This window comes from Biomphalaria glabrata, chromosome 5 (genome assembly GCF_947242115.1).
Source record: "Biomphalaria glabrata chromosome 5, xgBioGlab47.1, whole genome shotgun sequence".
NCBI lineage: Eukaryota > Metazoa > Mollusca > Gastropoda > Planorbidae > Biomphalaria > Biomphalaria glabrata.
Window position 1 is genome coordinate 46,291,520 of NC_074715.1, and position 21,722 is coordinate 46,313,241.

Below are 21,722 nucleotides of genomic sequence, written 5' to 3' on the forward strand. Positions count from 1 at the left end.
TCTAGAGATTATCTCCCTGGACTTCATATTACACTAAAAAAAAATTCCACAACCAGGGTTGAAATAGAAACTCTAGTTAAAAAATCAATTATTGTTTGATTTTTTATTTAATGTAAAATATCGATTTATATATATTTTTGTCATGGGCACCGTAACTTTTTGTTTTGAGTTACTGTAGAACCTGGTATAGTAGCAGCAGTCTTTATAAATGTGAATAGTTAAGTTTGATATCAATTAAGTCAAGAGTTTGGCTTGCTTCTCAAGGTGTGACATTTTAGTTTTATTCAATCTCTTAAAATTGGTGTCGAAAGTGACCACTTACATTGTCTAAAATAAATGTTGTTTTTTAAACTTCTACTCCTGAACTAGTCCTTCAGACTTTATATACTTCAATACTGCACACAAGCAAAATGAAATCTGTTAAAGAAAAAAAAAGTATGATTAACAAAATTGTTAACTTTTAGATGCTCTTCTGTAAAAAAAAACAAAAAAAAAAAAAACATTGTTTCTGGATTTTTTTCGAATATTTCCAGGCACAGTCTCTTCGACCTGTGGACTATGTTCCTTATGTTCCCTCGGGGTATCAGACAAAAAGCTAGAAACTCTCTGATAAAGGGAATCGCTACAAAATGAGCTACTGTCAGGTCCACAACTCGAGATTGACCCTCAGGGCGTTGAGAGAACTTCTGGACCAGACAAAAATTCCACAGACTTGTTTCCTAAACGGGCAATCGGAATTTGAGCCGTCTGCAACAGCTTTTGTCTTTTCGGCGCCTTTTTTTTTTTTACGGGATTTGTAGCTAATGCACTTTGGAATCGTCGATTAGATCTGTTGAGAGCAGCATTTTCAGAGGAAATATTTTGAATGGAAAACATTAAAGAATGAGAATTGAAGAATTGATCATATACATATTTGTACTGGTCATCAGCACGATTTTTAATCATTTATTTTATTATTATTTTTTTTTATCTGTATTAATAATAATGACAATGTCTTCGATTGCGAAGATTAAGGATGAGTGCAGTGTTTCACATGACTACGCAAACCCAGTTGCGACCTGCATATTTTCCCGCAAATCGTGCAGACAAAGCCGTTGTCCGCTGGCGGCCTATGTAAGTTTTTTTTTCCGTCTTCTGTACAAATATAGTTGCAATTAGATACATATGTATTTGCATCACTTTGCTGCTACTGAGTGGCACGATAAAATGGACATGACCACCTTTATGTTACATAGCGAGCTAGATTGGGAGTTCTTAGCTTTGTCACTGCGTTATATTTAGATAAAAGCCTAGAATATGGATGATTAATCTATGATTGAGTAAACAAAAGTGTAGAATATGGATGATTAATCTATGATTGAGTAAACAAAAGTGTAGAATGGGGATGATTAATCCATTGTATAATGTATATGACGTTGGACTAGAACATGTTTTTGAAACACGCTACAGTCTAGTAAAGATTTGCTCAAGAGAAATCCTACAGAGCTCTAGACCTAGATCGTTTTACAAATGTATTGATCTACATTGCTTGTGCAGTTACACTTTGAATGCTTCATATGGGACTAAACAGTCAAATGTTTTGAAAACTTTTTATTTTCATTTAATATGCTCATGTTTACAGTACACTATGTCAAGACGGAAGCAGCAGTTGACTATTCATCATATAATTGCATCACGAGAAATCACGAGATTATCGGGTTTCCAATAAATTTCTCGAGAATAGGAATAACAACAGAAATACATCAAAGAAAGCATCGATTCTGACATTTTCATAAGTATCTTTGGAAGAGAAACACTCGTAGGCCTAGCTCATTTCTCTTTCACTTCGTCTCGATTCCTTTCTCCTATTTTGTTTTGTTCCTTTGTATTTCTCCTCCTCGAGTCATAGTTTTTATAGTTCCCTCCATGCTGTGGACTCCTTGCCTCTACGTCACGCATGCCCCCCTACTCCAGTCACCTCCGCTTCGCTTCCTTTTGCTCCTCTGTACCTGAGCGCTCCACTAAAAGTCGAGGTGCCTCCTGATGGTAACCTAATAATTAATCTCTGGAGATCAGAGAAGTTGTAACAGAGGTACCGTACACACCCCTTTTTTTTTTCTACACGTTTACAAAAATACCATAATGTTGTGAAATTGTTGTTTGTTTGTTTGGTGTTGTTGTTTTTTTTGCTTACGATATTCAGCTTTATAAAAAACAATAAAGTGTTAGAATTATTTCAATTTTCTGCTCCATTTTTTATGCCCAAAAAGTGCACACATACTAAACCTTTTTTTCACGAGCTTATATCAAGTCAGTCTTGTACATGTAAATGAGCTTATATCAAGTCAGTCTTGTACATGTAAATGAGCTTATATCAAGTCAGTCTTGTACATGTAAATGAGCTTATATCAAGTCAGTCTTGTACATGTAAATGAGCTTATATCAAGTCAGTCTTGTACATGTAAATGAGCTTATATCAAGTCAGTCTTGTACATGTAAATGAGCTTATATCAAGTCAGTCTTGTACATGTAAATGAGCTTATATCAAGTCAGTCTTGTACATGTAAATGAGCTTATATCAAGTCAGTCTTGTACATGTAAATGAGCTTATATCAAGTCAGTCTTGTACATGTAAATGAGCTTATATCAAGTCAGTCTTGTACATGTAAATGAGCTTATATCAAGTCTGTCTTGTACATGTAATTTCTCTCACTTCCACATTCTCTAATTAAGTTGATCAATCATTCATTGTCGGTGACGACACATTAATCGAAAAAAAAATTAACAATACGTTAAATCACTCATTCGTAATTAGATCATTTTGTTTTAAATGTACTAAATCGGTGACCCGTGACAATAATCTCAATCAATGTAAGTAGTAAAGTTCAAGTTTCCCCTGTCAGACCTTGCAATCTATGGGGCAGATGATGTTAAGGTTATCTCTTTCTTTGCCCAACGCTTAAAGAGCAGGGTGTCATGTAGCCAGCACAACGACCAACCGTCTTTACTTTTCCCAGCCTAAGTTAGGTACCCATTAGAGTTGTTTGGAGCGCCCTAATAATCCTGAAATTCAAAATCCCAGTCTTCACTGAGATTCGAGCCCAGGACCTCAAATTCGGAAGCCAAGCGCTTAAACACTTAGCCACCTCGCCCCCCCCCCCCTCCCAATAATGTGTGTCGTTCGTTAAAAATTTGAAACTAACAAAAGACTAATAAAAAATAAAACCTTCTATCTCTGTTTTTATAAACCCTTGAAAGTCGAACTCTGAACTCTGAGGCTAAAAGAAGAATCCAAGACTTTGAGAGTAAAAGCTACAGAAAAATGTTGGGTATCAGATACTAGGAAAAGAAGACAAATGGCTTTGTACTTTTACAAGTCAGCACTCTGGTTGGCAAAAGGGAAGAACATCTCAATACCGTGAAGAGACAAAAGCTGAGCTGGTTTGGGTCATATTGTAAGACATGACTCACTGTCAAAAGTCATTCTTCTCTTCAAGGTACAGTGAAGGGAGCATGAGAAAAGGATCGTCCAAAGAAAAGCTGGCTGGATAACATTAAGAAAATGGACCGGCTTCTTACTTTATCTTTACTGCTACGAACGATTGCTGACTGGGAAAGGTGGAAGGATTTGGTTACGTGAGATGTCACAGCACCTCTACCACTAGGTCAAGGGACAGATGAGATGAGAGAATAGCTCTGTGTCATAACACATCGGCCTCCTATCGTGGAGGCTCATGTCCGAATCCCGACTTTTTTTTTTTTTTTTTTGAATTGCATTTTGAAAGTGCAGAACGGAACCCCTCTCCCTGGAGACTGATTTTAAAATAATTAAATGTAATGTCACTCAATATAAGCGAGAATAATATTTTAAAAAATTGATGTAGTTAACTAGTATATTCACGTCGTATGCTAGTAATATACAATTTGCTGAGTACCATCATCTCAAGCCCTCACTCACATAGCATTTGATGGGTGATGGTGATGTAATGATGAGGATAAATCACGTGATTCTCTATCTCTTCTATACAAATTACGTAATACACTAAGGCTGTCACGTGATACGTTTTTTTTCCCGTTGTTTTATCAATATTATCACGTGGCTAAATGTTGTTTGTTTACGATTGGCGAATGAGGTCCATTATAGAACTAAAACTAGCAAACAAGAATTGTGAATATTGTAAAAAAAAATTGTTTCATTGAGATACAGCTTTTTCGATTTCCGCCAAAATGATAACATTTATAGCGGAAGTAAGTGCGGCAGAAGTGAAGGTATTTATTAACAACGTATGTGCCATGGATTTATTTGACATCCAAAGTGATTTATTCCTGCCATCAAAGATGTCTTTAGCGAAATAGACGTTGGGGTTATGGTCCCGGTTGAAACTATCACCAGCAGGGGCAGATAACTCAGCGGGGAAAGTGACGGGAGACTACTCGATACCACCAATGATATACACGCCTACCTACAAGGTAGACAACCGCGCAACTACCCTTGTTACCTCGACTGGAAGTGCTATTTGATACTAATTGAGCCGGGGAAAAAAAAAGAAAACGTAACTCTTTTAGAACCAAGGGAGCTAATTTATTTATTTTTACATTAAGGGTTGTTGTGGGTTGTTTTTTTTTTCGTGAACTATAAATAGACATTGTTTAGACCTAGTCTCGTTCCCGCTATATTTGAACTAGATCTAGATCTACCCACTGGGAAGCTATTTGAAATAGTCGCAGTTTGTGAAATAAATATATAAATTTAAAAGAAAATGAAAGTTGGCAGACCGACATAGAATAGCAGAGTAGCGCATGCGCATTAAGAGCCCATTGTGTTTACAACCAGGCGTAGGCACTTTCGTTAAAATGGCGCCATGGTATCATAATTTACCAGCTATATGGATGTAATCAAAAATGATCTTAAAGAGGAATTTCCAGATGATATGGCAGGTCTGCAGTAAAATCGCCCTCTGACAGCAAGGTTCTTTATCGAAAAGTTGAGGGCCTTTCAGACGTCCGCGAGATCAGTTGTCAACACCCCTTCGGCTGATATTATTTTATTATTCACAAGCACTTTACAATAAGCCTACTTCTTATTCTCTTTACAAAGAAAAAAAAAAGAACTCTTAACGAAAAAATTCAGAAATACTTTCATTAATTGCCCATGGTGAGGTAACTTTTTTTGGTTCCTTCAGAAATGAAAATGATTTCCTCCCTTGCCAAACACAGTAGGGTTCAGAGGGCGGAGATTGGTAGGGTTTAACTAGTTACCATTCTGACGACTTTCCACAGCGCATACCAGAGTCATAATTTACGCCATTGCATTTTACAAAAAAAAAAATTTTCCGCTTGGCCATTGTTAATTAAGAAAAGCGTCAAGAGCCTTACGTAAGGGTATTAGTTAACGGCGTAAGCGGGGTGGTAGGTATATAACGGAGGTGGGCGTATAAATGAAGATATCAGGTTTGAAGCTAATGAACGGGGGTGTAAGTTTATAGCGTGGAGGCAGATGGACAGGTGTAAGTCGAGGCGCTTCTTAATGGAAATATTATCCAAAGACTTTTCTCAGCAACAAACTCTTAAAAAAATGTGTATCATTTTTCATACACTTTTTTGTTCCCGTATTTTACATAACATATTCCAGTGATCAGTGTTTCCCAAAACTTTTTTCTAATCGGAACACTTGACACATTTTGAGAAGGCAACACTTTGCTTATATTTTTAGAGAGGTTAATTCACGTGATGGCCTACTAGTTAATTATTCCAGCAGTTCGTAGAACACCTATTCAGGCCTCGCGGAACACTAGGGTTCCGCGGAACACAGTTTGGGAAACACTGTTCTAGATGATTTCATACTAAAAGTTTGTTATTTTCTGAAATAAGAAAAAAAAACGAAAATATTTTCAGGACTTGAACGAAACGATCCAAAACCTTGTGATTGTTCTAGAAACTCTCAAGATCTGTTCAGTTATAAGCTCTAGAAACTCTCAAGATCTGTTCAGTTATGAGCTCTAGAAACTCTCAAGATCTGTTCAGTTATGAGCTCTAGAAACACTCAAGATCTGTTCAGTTATAAGCTCTAGAAACTCTCAAGATCTGTTCAGTTATAAGCTCTAGAACTCTCAAGATCTGTTCAGTTATGAGCTCTAGAAACTCTCAAGATCTGTTCAGTTATGAGCTCTAGAAACTCTCAAGATCTGTTCAGTTATAAGCTCTAGAAACTCTCAAGATCTGTTCAGTTATAAGCTCTAGAACTCTCAAGATCTGTTCAGTTATGAGCTCTAGAAACTCTCAAGATCTGTTCAGTTATAAGCTCTAGAAACTCTCAAGATCTGTTCAGTTATAAGCTCTAGAAACTCTCAAGATCTGTTCAGTTATAAGCTATAGAACTCTCAAGATCTGTTCAGTTATGAGCTCTAGAAACTCTCAAGATCTGTTCAGTTATGAGCTCTAGAAACTCTCAAGATCTGTTCAGTTATGAGCTCTAGAAACTCTCAAGATCTGTTCAGTTATAAGCTCTTGAACTCTCAAGATCTGTTAAGTTATAAGCTCTAGAATTCTCAAGATCAGTTCAGTTATAAGCTCTAGAATTCTCAAGATCAGTTCAGTTATAAGCTCTAGAATTCTCAAGATCAGTTCAGTTATAAGCTCTAGAATTCTCAAGATCTGTTCAGTTATAAGCTCTAGAGCTCTCAAGATCTGTTCAGTTATAAGCTCTTGAACTCTCAAGATCTGTTCAGTTATAAGCTCTTGAACTCTCAAGATCTGTTCAGTTATAAGCTCTAGAGCTCTCAAGATCTGTTCAGTTATAAGCACTAGAACTCTCAAGATCTGTTCAGTTATAAGCTCTAGAGCTCTCAAGATCTGTTCAGTTATAAGCTCTTGAACTCTCAAGATCTGTTCAGTTATAAGCTCTTGAACTCTCAAGATCTGTTCAGTTATAAGCTCTAGAGCTCTCAAGATCTGTTCAGTTATAAGCTCTAGAGCTCTCAAGATCTGTTCAGTTATAAGCTCTAGAACTCTCAAGATCTGTTCAGTTATAAGCTCTTGAACTCTCAAGATCTGTTCAGTTATAAGCTCTAGAACTCTCAAGATCTGTTCAGTTATAAGCTCTAGGGCTCTCAAGATCTGTTCAGTTATAAGCTCTAGAACTCTCAAGATCTGTTCAGTTATAAGCTCTTGAACTCTCAAGATCTGTTCAGTTATAAGCTCTAGAACTCTCAAGATATGTTCAGTTATAAGCTCTAGAGCTCTCAAGATCTGTTCAGTTATAAGCTCTAGAACTCTCAAGATCTGTTCAGTTATAAGCTCTAGAACTCTCAAGATCTGTTCAGTTATCAGCTATCACTGTAATACATGAATGTGGGTTATAATACATGACAGTGGAGTGTATAATAATGTTATGAATGTGCAAATTGGATCTGTATTGTAGTACTTCATTTTGGGCTGCATTACTTGGTTATATGCAGGCAAAAAGAGAGAGGGTTTTAACATTTCAAGGAAACCAATAGCATTGAAGAACTGCAAGAATTAAGATCCTGATCATCTATAAAACTACCGGAAACTTATAATACATTACCCGATCTCCGGAAAATTCATTTTAGGGAAATAGTACTCCTTGCCCTAACTCATTGCTCTAACTCCTGTTGTAAATATTTATTTAAATTCAAAATTTCTCTTTCCTTCTGTCCCCCCCCCCCATTCACTAAGACACTCCATCTGTTTATTTAGATATTATTTTTGGGAGAGATACGTTCTTTTTCTTTCGCCAATTAACGTGTCTTAAAACAACCGTTGTTTTTTTTAAATCTAGGTTTACCTTTGTTTATATAATAATACCCCATCAGGCCACACTCTCTCTCTTACTCTCTCTTACTCTCTCTCTCTCTCACTTTTCTGACATTCAAAACGAGGCAGGTCATGAGGAATAAACCGTTTTAAAAACAAAAGCTAACCCTTGTAAGCCTGAACCGGCCGGAATACGGAATACTAAACTGAAAAGAAGGGGAAGGGGAGGTGGAGAAGAAAAACGCTTAGGCAGAAACATGAGTGGAGTGTGTGAGCAGGACCTGTGGGCGTTTAGGACCTGACCTTAAGAGGTCGGACCTATTATCTCATGGCACAAGCCAAATGCATTAACCCAGATAAATGACACTAGGGTTGGGATCACGATAGCGGCGGATGCAACACCGCGGCTCGGTGGCTGGGATAGGGTTAAACCCTTAGATTGTATATTATAGCGAGGCTTTAAGTAGGGATTACATTTGGCTAGAGAACACATTGAGTAACGTTGTGGTTTTCTGGGGAATTTCATGATCAATAGTTCTTGTTTTTTTTTTCTCTCTATGTATCTTACAGTCTGAACTAGTCTTGATTTTCTTTTTTGTTATGCAAGTATAAAAACAGAACTGTAGCCCCGAAAATTATTAAAATACAATTTAAAAAAAAGGTACTTTTGGAATAACCGTCTATCAGGTTCATCTTATTCTTTCTCATTTTTATGTTAGATGGTTAAGACAAGTATAGCTGAAATGAACTGCTCAGTGTTGTCCAGATCAGGCACTTCTCCTTATAGTCTGATTTTTAAAAAGCTGATATTTTTTGTGACCAATGTACAATGAGGCTAAGTCTACAATTTTACAAATGTTAATTAAAAGTAGTGTTGTACAATAGCTGTACTAATTTCGTCATTAATATTGGACTGCCACTACTTTCTTTTTTTTTTTATCTCCATAAAAAGCAATCTAAGCCTCTGTTTAATAAAATGTCTCGTCCAAATTGTCCTTAAATCGCTCAAAGAATTATTGCGATCTTTCTAAGAGTTTTTTCTGAATTTTTTTAAATACGTTTTTGACTTTAGAAATGTAAATAATTGCGTTCTAGCTTGACCAGACCTCCTGCAGGATTGGGGGGGGGATGGCAGTGGGTAAGTCTCAAACTAAGGGCCATCGCGCTGACAGTCCGAAAAGTATATTACTCGACCAGTAAATCAATCATCTTATAGGATAACATCGGCTTTCAGTTAATATCAGATGCTTCAATTTTTAAGTATTTGTTTTTACAATACCTCTATTCAAATCATGCAACCTGGACTCGAATCTCAAAAACGGCTCAAACGATTTTCCTAGAAATGTAGCCCTGGATGTATATCGCTGAGAAAAGAATGACCAGCTCGTTGGACACACGGGGAACAACTCTAGCTTGACCGTTATCATTTTTTTTTCAAGTAAAAAAAGAAATACATTTAAAATTTGGCTAGAGAACTAGGTCTAGATCGAGATCCAACATCGGACTATCACGTTCTCGAAAGGACTGTCGCGTTGGGGAATTTACGATTGTAAGGCTTTATGGATTCAAGAGTTAAAAAAAATTAAATGTTCATGAAAATGATGCGCATCTTCTTCTATGTCTAAATCTAAATCATTGTCATAGTAGAAAGTGTACTAGATCTATACATTCGCTTAACCTGGATTCTTTCTCGGAATGAAGGGAGGAGGGAAATGGGGGCTGGGTAAAAAAGGATTTTTTTTTAAAAATCTAACATTCATTATTTATTAAGGGAAAAAAAATACAACAATCGATCGCCCTATAAGCTGTATAAAGGAGGTATTGTCTTTTTTTTTTTTTTTTTTTTTTTTTTTTTTTTTTTTTAAAGTATTTTTAATGTTTTTCTTGTGAGTTTTAAATGTCATACAGAATAGAAGAACTAAATATGTGTGAAATATCTGACGAAGAGAAAATACCTGCTCTTGTTTAAACTCATGAGTTCATTTCGTGAAGCCCCCCATTACTTTTCAAAGATGAGAGTTTCAAAGAAACGCCCCTGTAAGATTACTTTTTTTTTTAACTCTGTTTCTGCAGTTCTCACAAAAGGCTCAAGGCCCTTAAGCCGAAGTATACAAACTAGATCTATTTATCTGGCACGCACTGTTTACACTGGGCGCTGCTCTGGTATTGGGGAGAAACGAATTCATTGTGAGGGACAAAGGTGTTCTCTTTCTTCAGCACCTTCACCCCCTACTCCCCCCCTCCCCACCACTCTATGTTCCCTCCACTTGAACGAGGGTCATTCTTCTCTCTGGCCTCATACGTGGCTAGTCTCAATCTCATCTTAAGATGAAAAACAGGCAGAGAAAAAAAAACGATGTTTGGCCCGTAATAAACGAACTGCTTTCTTTTGAGGAGGGAGGGAAGGGGGGGGGCAAATAGATCAGGGTTGGGGGGGGGGTCAATGGGGTTAGGGAGATCGCGTCGAGGTGCTTTTTGTATTGCGTGTGAGGTCAGTGCTCACCCCAGGCCCCAACTCACGCGACTTGTAAAGCCCCCCCCCCACCCCCATATCCAGTACATATACACTCAGTGCTTGTAAGAAGTTATAAAACGTCTCTGGGAAGGATCTTGGCGTCAGTGGACAGGTGAGTGCGAAATCCAGAGAGCAAGGGAGAGTACTGGGGTTTTAACTTTAAAAACTTTGAAATGATTGCCATTCCGTTGCGTGTACTAGTAATGGGAAGATAATTTGGTTCAAACACAAAAAAAATAAGTTGTAATGGAAATTCGGTTTCGCACTTTATCGCTTAAAAGTTCTTGCTAGTTTTCATCTTAAATTAGACATTCACTTTGTGGTGCATTTTATTTGTGTCTACTTTGCACAGGAGAGTGAGGATCAGAGAGAGAGAGAGCGACAGAGAGAGAGAGACAGTGACAGAAAAGAGAGACAGCGAGAGAGACAGAGGCAGAAAGACAGAGAGACAAAGATAGAGAGAGAGAGACTGAGAGAGAGACATAGACACAGAGAGAGACAGAGACTGAGAGAGAGAGAGACAGACAAACAGAGACAGAGAGAGAGACAGAGAGAGGATGAAAGAGAAATTAAGAGAACATGGGCACGAAAGAGAGAAATACAAAATAAAATACAAAGAGAGAGACAAAGAGAGAAAAAGATTAGAATGAAAAAGAGAAAGTATGAGAAAGAAAGAGAAAAAAACAAGAAATTGAAAGGATAGGAGAGAGGGAGAGAGAGAGAGAGAGAGAGAGAGAGAGAGAGAGAGAGAGAGAGAGAGAGAGAGAGAGAGAGAGAGAGGATGAAAGTGAAAAAAAGAGAGATACTATTTCTTCCATATATTTTTTTAATTCTGTTAAAAAAAGGTTAAGTGTTATAGCATTTCTAACTATAACAACCAGCCCCACACCAGCTCCCCTCTGCTAGTGGGTTAGAGTTGGCTTTAAAAGTACAAAATATTAATTATAAAAATATCAAAATATGATAAATTGTAGGCGAAATATATTTTTTCAATCATTCTGTATCTCTCTCTCTCTTTCTCTCTCTCTCTCTCTCTCTCTCTCTCTCTCTCTCTCCAGTAACACCAGAAGACATTTCAGTAAATATAGACTCGCGTCTTTAAGACCGAGCTCAAAATCCAAAGTTTTGACTAAATTATGAGACGACTGATGGAACATCGGCTCACTCTCAGAAGGTCAAGAAGACACGACACTGCAACTGTACAAGTTTTAATCTTTCTTGCGTAAGCCCACTTGCCCTTAAAATATCTCCAAAATATTGTGTTCTGTTCTGTCAGCGGCGTATCCTGCAAAGAAGAACCGATTACATTTTGTAAAGCAATAAGAACATTCCTTTGCGGCGTTCGTCAAGACCACTCCTTATAAAAGGCCTCAACACTGACTTGCGACGTCACAGCCTGTGGGCAGTGTTGACCAATCGCTCGTTGCCACGTCGTACAGACCTGTGACGTGGCAACAGGGTAGGGTAATGAATTATTTTGTTTGGCCTCTCGAACAAGGAAAAGAAGTTGTACTTGACTGAAATGTGGTAGAAGCTGTCTTAGTGCACATAAACCTGAACCATAGGCTCAGACTATAGAAATAATAGTTCACTATGCAATCCTCCATGTCTTGGCTTGAGAAGCCTGAAAAGTCTTGAGTCTTGAGTTCGAATTGCAGGTCGTTTCCCTTTTTTTTAAAATATTTTTATAAGTGCTTTTTTTTATTGTTAGTCAAGATCTATTCCAAATTTAATTACATGGCTGATTCCAAACTAATTTATGCAAAAGTACACTAAATACAAGCTTTTTTTTTTTCAGAATTTGTATTTTATTGTTTATTATTCATTAATAAAGACTTGCGTATTCTGTGCACCTGAAACATCAAGAAGCTTGCTATTTTATGGATCTGCCTCTAAATGTATGGCAATCTCCTATACTGTATTCCACTCTTGGTTTGTATTCTTACTACATTTGTTTCTCTGTTTAATTAAACATTTGATGTACCTCTCTATGATGACATCTTCTCTTCAAATAAACGCCCCTGCCTGTCCTCTTCCAATAACCAGGAGCACATGACTAATGCACAGGTGTGTGCACATGCGTGCGTGAATGTGTGTGCGAGTGAGTATAAGTAGGAACTCCCCAACTACCAGCCTATAAGCGGCAGCCTTGTTACGCTTCCTGGTAGAGCTCTGGAAACGTCTTGCATTGATTTCAAGACTTCCGGACGTGACCTACATTTCAAGGATCGAACTCTCGGCCTAGCCTCGCCAGCTAAGCCTCCTGTACCATTGTCTTTTAAGCTCTCTTCACCCATTCTGGTTAATGACGCCACGAGGTTGGAGTACTTAATCTAAATTTTCGTAATACAGCTCCACCAATTATCAGACTATTTTTGGCGTCTTTGGTAGCAGACAGCAAAGGTCACAGGTCTATTGCATTATGATTTAATAACTTTCATTGGCCATAACAGCCTATTCTATTCAACCTAACTGGCCTTCTCAATTGTGATCTATTTTTGTTTTCGAAATATCGAAACATCTACATGAAAATCATAGCCACCGTTTATTATATTATATTATATTATATTATATTATATTATATTATATTATATTATATTATATTATATTATATTATATTATATTATATTATATTATATTATATTATATTATATTATATTATATTATATTATATTATATTATATTATATTATATTATATATTTTATATTTTATATTTTATTTTATATTATATTTTATATTAAATTATATTATATTATTTTATTTAAGTTAATTTTTTTCATTATTATATTATATTATATTATTAAAAAACAATATTTACTCTTATTAAACTATCAATTTTGATTTTTTTTTCTCATATATCAGTTTAAATTAGCATTTCTTGATACATGAGTTGTCTCCCAGTATACATTTACTATCGAGTTGTCTGTTCTTGGTGACATATTTTTAAAATCGCCATTTTACGTGACAGCGGACTAAATGATTATCCTCTAGTGCCAATAGATCTATGAGTTGCCTTCTCCTGTCATTACCACAGTGAATCGTTTCAGTGGCTTAATAAAAATTGATTAAATTCACAGAGAACTTGGGGCATCAATCTTCGCTGACATCCTCCCCGCCCTTGATGTCTCCACGCGTCCTAGGGTCAAACCCCTGCTCTTTGGGAGTTTCTATGGTCACAACAGTGAAATGTCTGAGGGATGTCGTGTCTTCGGGAGAGGAGTTGCTGTTTTTTAATTTGTATATGCCAGTGTCATTTATTGTCACTGCTTGTTTTAAATTCATATTAGTTATTCTGATGCTAATATAAAGATGTCGCGGAGTGGTCTAGCAGACGGTTGGTAGTAAGATGTGAGGCCTGATAAAAAATGCTTAATGGACATGTCCAACTTTTCTTGGCCTTCATTTTGCTTGTTTTAATGGCAGGTAGTTTCGTCGTGGTGGCCGATCTCATTTATATGATTATATGGAAATCAATGCTAATAATAATAGTAATAATAAGGCTTGACTTCGAGTCCGAAGAATTATGAGGAATGCAGTATTTCCCATGGATACGCAGCCCCTGTTGTGACCTACATATTTTGCCACATGTCTACCTGGTCGTGTGGTATGCGCCCCGGACTCGGTTCCGACGATCTTGGGTTCAAACCCTGGCCGCCCTCATCCTCTGCCTTCGTACGGAGGTTTGGGCAAGGATAAAATAATCTTCAAATTTGAAGAAAATCAAATCACTTGAAATTATCACTGGCAGCTCACAGTACAATCAATTAATCAATCAATCAATCAATCTATCTATCTATCTATCTATCTATCTATCTATCTATCTATATATATATATATATATATATATATCGGTCTGTCTGTCTATCTGTCTATCTGTCTGAAAATAACCTTTACTTATGAAAATGACCTATCTATCTATCTATCTATCTATCTATCTATCTATCTATCTATCTATCTATCTATTCTTGAAACATTACAATAACAACTAATGCTGACACCACAGATATTGTTTGTGATTCGTCCGCCCTGTTGTACAAAGTTAATACCCGCGAGGCGCCCACTCACACCCTAACTGTAGTGCAGGATCTATAAGTCCTGTATCGATCTTCTTGCAGGTGACGGCGGCAGCAAGTGCTCTCTGGGTCGATGAATTGCCCGGATGTCCTCGAAGCTTGTGACACCAAATGTCAACATCGACAACAACAACTACCTGATCTATTTAGAACTTATCGACGACTCTGTTCTGACTTTGTAAAGACTTAGTCCTCGCCCCTCCACACCACGACTAGTAACAGAGACATTATCATTATGAGGAATTAAAGTACAAAGTATAAAATTTTATGAAAAAGGATTTATTAAACAAACAAAAACATTGTGTTTTCAAATCTTTTTGTTTGTTTGTTTGTTTTTTATGTTCTAAATCTCGAATCAGAACATGGAAAACAAACAAAAATAGCTAGCTGGAGGAAGACTGGCATGTTTATTTTCGGAATCTTTGGTCGCCTCTAAGTACCTGACATTAGTCGGGGAAAAGTAAAGGTGGTTGGTCGTTGTGCTGGCAACATCACACCCTCGTTAAACGTGGGCCACAGAAACAGATGAACTTTACACCATCTGCCTTATAGATCGCAAGGTCTGAAAGGGAAGTACTCAACAGTTCATGTATTTACTGAAGCATCTTATACTCCCATATCTCCCGTTCTGTCCCTTAATTCCCCCTCCCTCCCTCAAGGACAAATAAATCTAGAACAAAATAGTAACGTACACTTGTATATATGTGTGAACGGAAGCAGTGCTTTTAGCTCTAGTGCGCATGTGCAAACCACACATGTCGCTGGCAGATTTCTGTATTATTTTCTCACGTCTAGTTCCTCCAGCAGCTGCTTTTATCATTTGATGATATAAATAGTTGACCTAGAAAACACTGACCTATAGAGTGATGTCTTTTGTGAGTGTAGTTGGGGCGTACATCTAGATCGCTTGAAAGTTCTTCAATTCAATCCGTGTTCCTAAACATTGGATTATAGTTTATACCTAAACAGAGCCCACAGAACCTGACGTTTTAGTCATTTGTATTCTAATGTTCAAAGTATTACTCATCTATTAGCATTAATAATAATAAAATAAATAATAATAATAATAATTACAAAGGCAATGTCTTCGATTCCGATTTCTATTTGTTCAGACCAATAAAATTATCTTATCGTATCTTATCTTATTACGGATGAGTGTAGTGTTGCATATGATTAAGCAAAACCAGCTTCGACTTGCATATTTTTCCATATCTGATACAGACAAAACCGTTGTCCAAATGTGAGCCTGTGTGTGTGTGTGTGTGTGTGGGGGGGTAATAAAGTTTTCTTTACCTCTACTGTGCCTGTCTTCTACAAGGACTTTTCTTCGGGCCTCAAATGTGTGCCTTCGCGAGAGGCTCTCCAACTGTCTCTTGCAGGAGCATTCTGCTGTCAGCTACTTTCCGTCTTTTGCGCCGTCCTCCATTAAGCTCGCCAAAAGAGGATCGCCATGAGAGATCTGTGTCCGATCCAGAGCCGTTGACGAATGGTAGGTGTGATAGTAAGTGTATGTGTTTTGTGTGGCTGGTAGTGCAGTGAGTGTGTGCCTGTGTATGAAATGACCAGTGGACCTTGAGTGTACATGGTTGAGTGAACAGCAGTGTGTCAGGACTGTGTGTAAAAGGAAGTCAGTTTAGAGAACAAGTGGCTGGAGTAAAGAACATAAATAGAGACTAATAAAATCATTGTGTTTATTGAAGCTCATGTTGTTTTAGTCTATTACATGGTGTCAGATGGACCGACTCCACCCGCCACAACCGCTGGAATTAAATGGCAAAGTAGCAGAAAATTGGAAAAGGTTCAAACAATCCTTTCAGATATATTCGATAGCAAGTGGACTGGATACAAAACAGCGAGACGCACCGAGCGACCACACATTCAGCCTGGGAGCAAAGTGTGAATGCAAAAGAAGCCTGGCGATTTATGGGAACCAGCAGTGGTCAAGCTCCTACTGGGTAAAAACACCAAATGGGATAACATACCGATAATATTATCAATAGTAACAATATAAATTATAAAATGTGTAGTAAAAAACCAAGAGAATTGGTTTACAAATAGACATTAATTAAATCGAAATTGCATAATAATGAAAAGATATACATGTATCTAATTATCTGCGTCAGGGTAACGTACTGGTGGCCGAACTTGCCTACCATATTGAGTTATTACTGGCGTCGGATTGGTAGTGTTAGTCTGTTCCTGTTGCACATTTGTATCGCTCACGTTCTCTGGCTGTGTGGTTTGACCATTAATGACTGTCTCTGTGCTCATTCAACCAAAAAACTATAAGTGGCATTCTACCTCTCCTGCCTTGACTACTACAATGCTGCTCTCGCGGGTAAACCCGATGACAAAATCGCTAAGCTGGAGCGAGTTCAAAACAAGACGCGATTCTGCTGCTGCTCTCTTGCGTACACTTCATTGTCTTCCTGGGAAAGGCAAGAATCGACTACAGGGTGGCAACAATTTGTCTTCAGTGCGTCTAAATTCTAAAATAAATGCCCTTGTACCTAAGTGAACAGATCACTTCAAAATGTTCATATGTCCCACAGAGAGCCCTGCGATACACGTTTCTAGTGGTGCCACGTTTCTCCATCAAAAGTCACTGTTTGCGGGCTTTTTTCAGTGCTTGGACAAATGGTTTGTAAGTCACTCCCTATTGATCTCAGACACAACATGCTTCACAACATTCAAGAAAAACATTCAGACCTATCTGTTCAAAAATGTTGAGATTGTTTTGATATTTTCTCTCTTATGTTTAAGTCTATTATATTATCTTAGCGCCTTGACAGCATTATGTTGTTAACAGTGCTATATAAATTAAATTGGTGTGGTGTAATTATCTTTGACCTGAAAAAAAAAATGACCCCATGCTGTAACATACCCATAGTAGGTATGTTGTTTCCGGTTTCCAGCGGGAACTCCCACCAAAAGGTCACGACAAGCTTCGACCTTTGACCTTTCCTTTGATAATGACAAACGAGACCAGATTTGCTGCGGGCCAAGTATTTATTGCTTCATCGGCGTAGTCGCTGGTTGGGGATAAGTAAAAAGAGGGGAGGAAAGTGTACACCGCAACTCCAGGGGTGGAGCTTACAGATGGTGATAGAGAGTTATGGTTGGGACAAGTGCCGGACGTTTGTAAGTGGAGGCCCTGAGCATTTTTTTTTGCTGGGGGCCCTGGGCAGGATTTTGTAGGGGCTTCCACCCTTCTTAAGCTTCAATGCCAATCCACTTAATAATATTACTAAATCTAAAATGTCCTATTGATTAAGAAAGAAATAGATTGCTTGTAATTTCAATCGTTTTTCCCTTATATTCATATATATGCATATTCAGAAATTGTTTTTTTTTTATTTGGATTTTAGTTCGTTGTTTATTCTTTGCGCTGTTCCATATAAGCCTATCTTCCCAGGGTACAGTTTGGACCTACTATTTGATTCAATCAACGCAGATGATACTTGGTATAAACATTACAATTCTCAGACGTCTGCCCAAAGGAAAATATAATCCATTGGTACTTCAAGAATGGCAAAGGGATCATAGACATAAATGGCCGATAAAAGAGTTTTATGAAACGAACATTTGTGACTTGCAATTTTTTTGTACTTTATTAAACAGCATTTATGAGCAGTATAGTTTTGTTTAATCTCTAAGACTGAAGATCATGCAAGTTTTCAGAATTCGGAAATCCGACAACAATAGATTTACATGTTTTCAAGTTACATGAAGTTATTTCCTTTTTCCAGTCTATATTTATGTATGTCTATGAAAAGAACATAATCGCTAAAGCTGCCACTAATTCATAGCAAAGAAGATAATTATTTCAAAACGATAACTCCGTGCTAGGTCGTCTGTCTCTCTATCCGAACTCATTTGTATCTAAGTAGCGTCCAAACAAAGCGGTGACCCACAAAGTTAATAAGGTCAAACAAAAAGCTAGAAACCTAAGTTTACAAAGGGAACAACATTGAAGGCTACTACGGGCAAGTAACTTAAACCAAATGGCACATTAGGCAATACTGTTTCCATTGAGGGTAATACTCCATAAAGACTCTAGAACTCAAGATTAGATCGGAATAACTTAGAAATATACCTACCTTTTTTTAAAATGATTTCCTTAAAAGTTTAAGCAAAATTTTCTCATCAACAAAAATACAGCAATCCAAAATACAATTAATTGCTTTTTGCCAAGATATTTCATAATAACTAGAGACTACTTGTTATTAAACTAGGTTAGGAATGCGAAAAATTACATTCCTTTATTGTTCATTTAAGTATTAGAACACCTTAATATGTAGTAGAAGCTCAGAAAGACACAAAGATAAAGGCACATTCCTCGTTCCATATGCTAGGACAAATTTGTACAAATGCTCCTTCTTCCCTAGTGCTATTAGAGCATGGAATGAGTTGCCTGAGCTAGCCAGGAAAACCAGTGACTTGGCAGAATTTAAGTCATGGATTAAAATGCATGACTGAATGCATGACGCGTAGGACGTAATCATCTTTTTTGAAGTAACGTTTGTATTATATAAGATACGATAAGATATAGCCATTTTGAATGTTTTTAATATATGAATAAAAGAGATTATGTTTTGGAAACTTAAAACCAGAATGTATTAGATCTAGATGTACAGGTTAGTTAGTATATTAGCTTTAGGTTACTTATGTAAACATACTAACAAGATGGCGGATCGGCTTAGTACGCCAAAAACGTCACGTGATACGTCAACCAACCCTTTAAACACATTTTGTTTTTATTTAGTATTTTGTTTTACTGAAACGCTAAAATAGTGAACTTTGAACAAAAACTAATTTCACACATTAATACTTATTATCTCATTAAGTGAGTGCTTATAATTAATTTAAAATTGTCTTTTCTGTAGGTAAAATGATCAACCTCATACTACGAGAGTCACCCGCCCCTTGCTGAACAGATGTAAGTAAATCATTGTTTTTTTTAGTTGAAATAAAATATTCTATTAAGGGATTTCCTTAATGGAGTCTTTGGTGTATCCGCTGTACAGAATAAGGAAGTAGTGTTAAGCTATGTCTTTTAAAAGGTATATAATAATTTCTTTGCACTTCTTAGAACCGGAGAGATCAATCTCTTGTAGATAAAAGTAATGACATTATTTAGTTGGCAGCAATGACCTTCCGATGAAGTGTCCTTGACATTGTTTAATTTCTCCATTTTTTTCAAAATCTCTCCCAATCTTTTTGTTTTCGTACTTATTGTCTTTATGTTCCATTATATCTCTCCAACATTCTCCATTTTGCGTTTTGCTTCTGTCTGTCTGTCTCTCTCTCTCTCTCTCTGACTGTGTTTTATTACCTTTAAGAATGTACAACAGATTACTGTGATTAACTTACTTATGAAAATCCCCAGTAGGGAGCAAATGATTTTAAACCTACTTCTTATAATCAATTCTAATTGTATACATTATGACTCCATTGTAGTTTATTGTATTTTGAAGTGAAGTTTAAATACATTTCAAGTTTACGAATGTTTGGTTTGAAATAGTCAGTTGTCATTGCTTCCATCCCAAGTCTCGCTGACAACATGTCATTGGCCAGGACATTGGCATCGCTATTCCGTAATCACTTTAAAAGTGTATTGAGAAATCTGTGACATTAAAAGCTTTGGGTTAGTTGTCTAGGCCACGCCAGATTAGCGTGACAGACACGCAGACAGAATGGTGGACAGAATTTTGTCTAGATAGAATGTATTTTTTTTTCATTCGTTCTTTTAAAGAAACGCTCAAAACTTACACTTCTTCTCTTTACCCTCTCACTGTCTCTCTCTCTCTCTCTTCTCTTTATCCTCTCACTGTCTCTCTCTCTCTCTTCTCTTTACCCTCTCACAGTCTCTCTCTCTCTCTCTTCTATTCTTCTCTCTCTCTCTCTCATTTTCTTGTAGTCACACGTACTAAAATAACTTTTCTTCTTCTTTTTTTTTAAAATCAATTTTTCTATCAATCAATTAACACAATTTCTCTCTATCCCCCATCTCTCTCTGCCTGTCTGTCTCTCTCTTTGTCTCTCTCTCTCTCTTTGTCTCTCTCTCTCTGTCTCTCTTTGTCTGTCTCTCTTTGTCTTTCTCTCTGTCTCTCTCTACCCCTCTATGTCTCTCTCTGTCTCTCTGTCTCTCTCTTTCTCTCTCTCTCTCTCTCTCTGCTTCTATCTCTCTCGGTCCCTTTCTGTCTCTCTGTTTGTCTCTCTTTGTCTCTCTTTCACTGTCTTTCTCTCTGTCTCTCGTGGTTCTCTCACTCTCTCTTTTATTTGCTCACTCTTTTTCTCTCCTTGATTCCCATTTATCGCTTTCTTTCTCTCCCTCCCTCTCTCTTCCCCTCTCCCATTCTCTCTCTATTTCTCTCTCTCCCTATCTCTCTCTATTTCTCTCCCTTTCTCCTTTTCACTCTCTCTTTCTATCTATCTCTCTTTCTTTCTCTCTCTTTCTCTCTCTTTCTGTCTCTCTATCTCACGTTATAACTAGACGATATACTCTATTGACCCTAAGCCTGTCGCCTGTATCAAGGGGACACAGAGCGGACAGAGTGGAAACAAACCTCCATTATCTTTAATCTAATTGTAAGGCCATGCGTCCGGTCCGGACTCCCTCTCCTTCTCACACCCTTTCCATATCACTTGAGGGTTGAAAGAGACGGACAATTTTCTCTTCCCAAAGTCTCCCAGCCTGATACCCCGCTGCTTGGCCAACCCCCCCTCCCCATTGGACAATGTCCTGTTGCGTCCGGCAAGTGTTCCTCTCCTTCACCCCAGTGAGTTCAAATGACTTCCCGCGGACAAGAAAGGATCAAAGGCTCTACGAAGTTGCCTAATCTATACTGAATTAACAGAGAGAGAGAGAGAGAAGGATGAAGAGAGACAGAAATAAGAGACGCAGAGAGAACGGAAGTAGAGAAAGAGAAAAGAGCAAGAAAGACAGACATACATTGGCATATGGAGCAAATGACAGAGAGACAGACAGACAGAAAGACAGACAGAGAAAAACAATGACAAGGTAAACAAAGAGAAAACACACCAAGTGGCAAAAAGAGAGAGAGAGAGAGACAGAGAAAGTGAGAGCCAACGTGAGAAATATATATACTAATGGGGCCGCGGTGGCTAGCGGTTAGGCGCTTGGCTATCGAACCTGAGTTCCTGGATTCAAATCTCGGTGAAGACAGGGATTTTGAATTTCGCGAGTTTTAGGAAGCCCTGGAGTCCAGCCATCTCAAATGGGTAACTGGCTTTAGTTGGTGAAAGTTAAGGTGGTTGGTCGTTGTGTTGGCCACATGACACCCTGCCCTATATATCGCAAGATATGAAATGGGAACATTTTCTCTACGTTGAAATGTATTTTTACCTCTTATAA

At 37.5% G+C, this 21,722-nt stretch overlaps 1 protein-coding gene across 12 annotated transcripts in view; it reads left to right on the forward strand.

Annotated features, from left to right (window-relative positions):
- LOC106068869 (tyrosine-protein phosphatase Lar-like) overlaps positions 1-21,722 on the forward strand; it is a 267,560-nt gene that overhangs the window by 46,882 nt on the left and 198,956 nt on the right. For all 12 annotated transcript variants that reach the window (XM_056030085.1, XM_056030094.1, XM_056030091.1 and 9 more), the window contains one exon: positions 19,231-19,283. The gene's annotated coding sequence lies outside the window, so the exon portion shown is untranslated. The remainder of the gene's footprint in view (positions 1-19,230; positions 19,284-21,722) is intronic.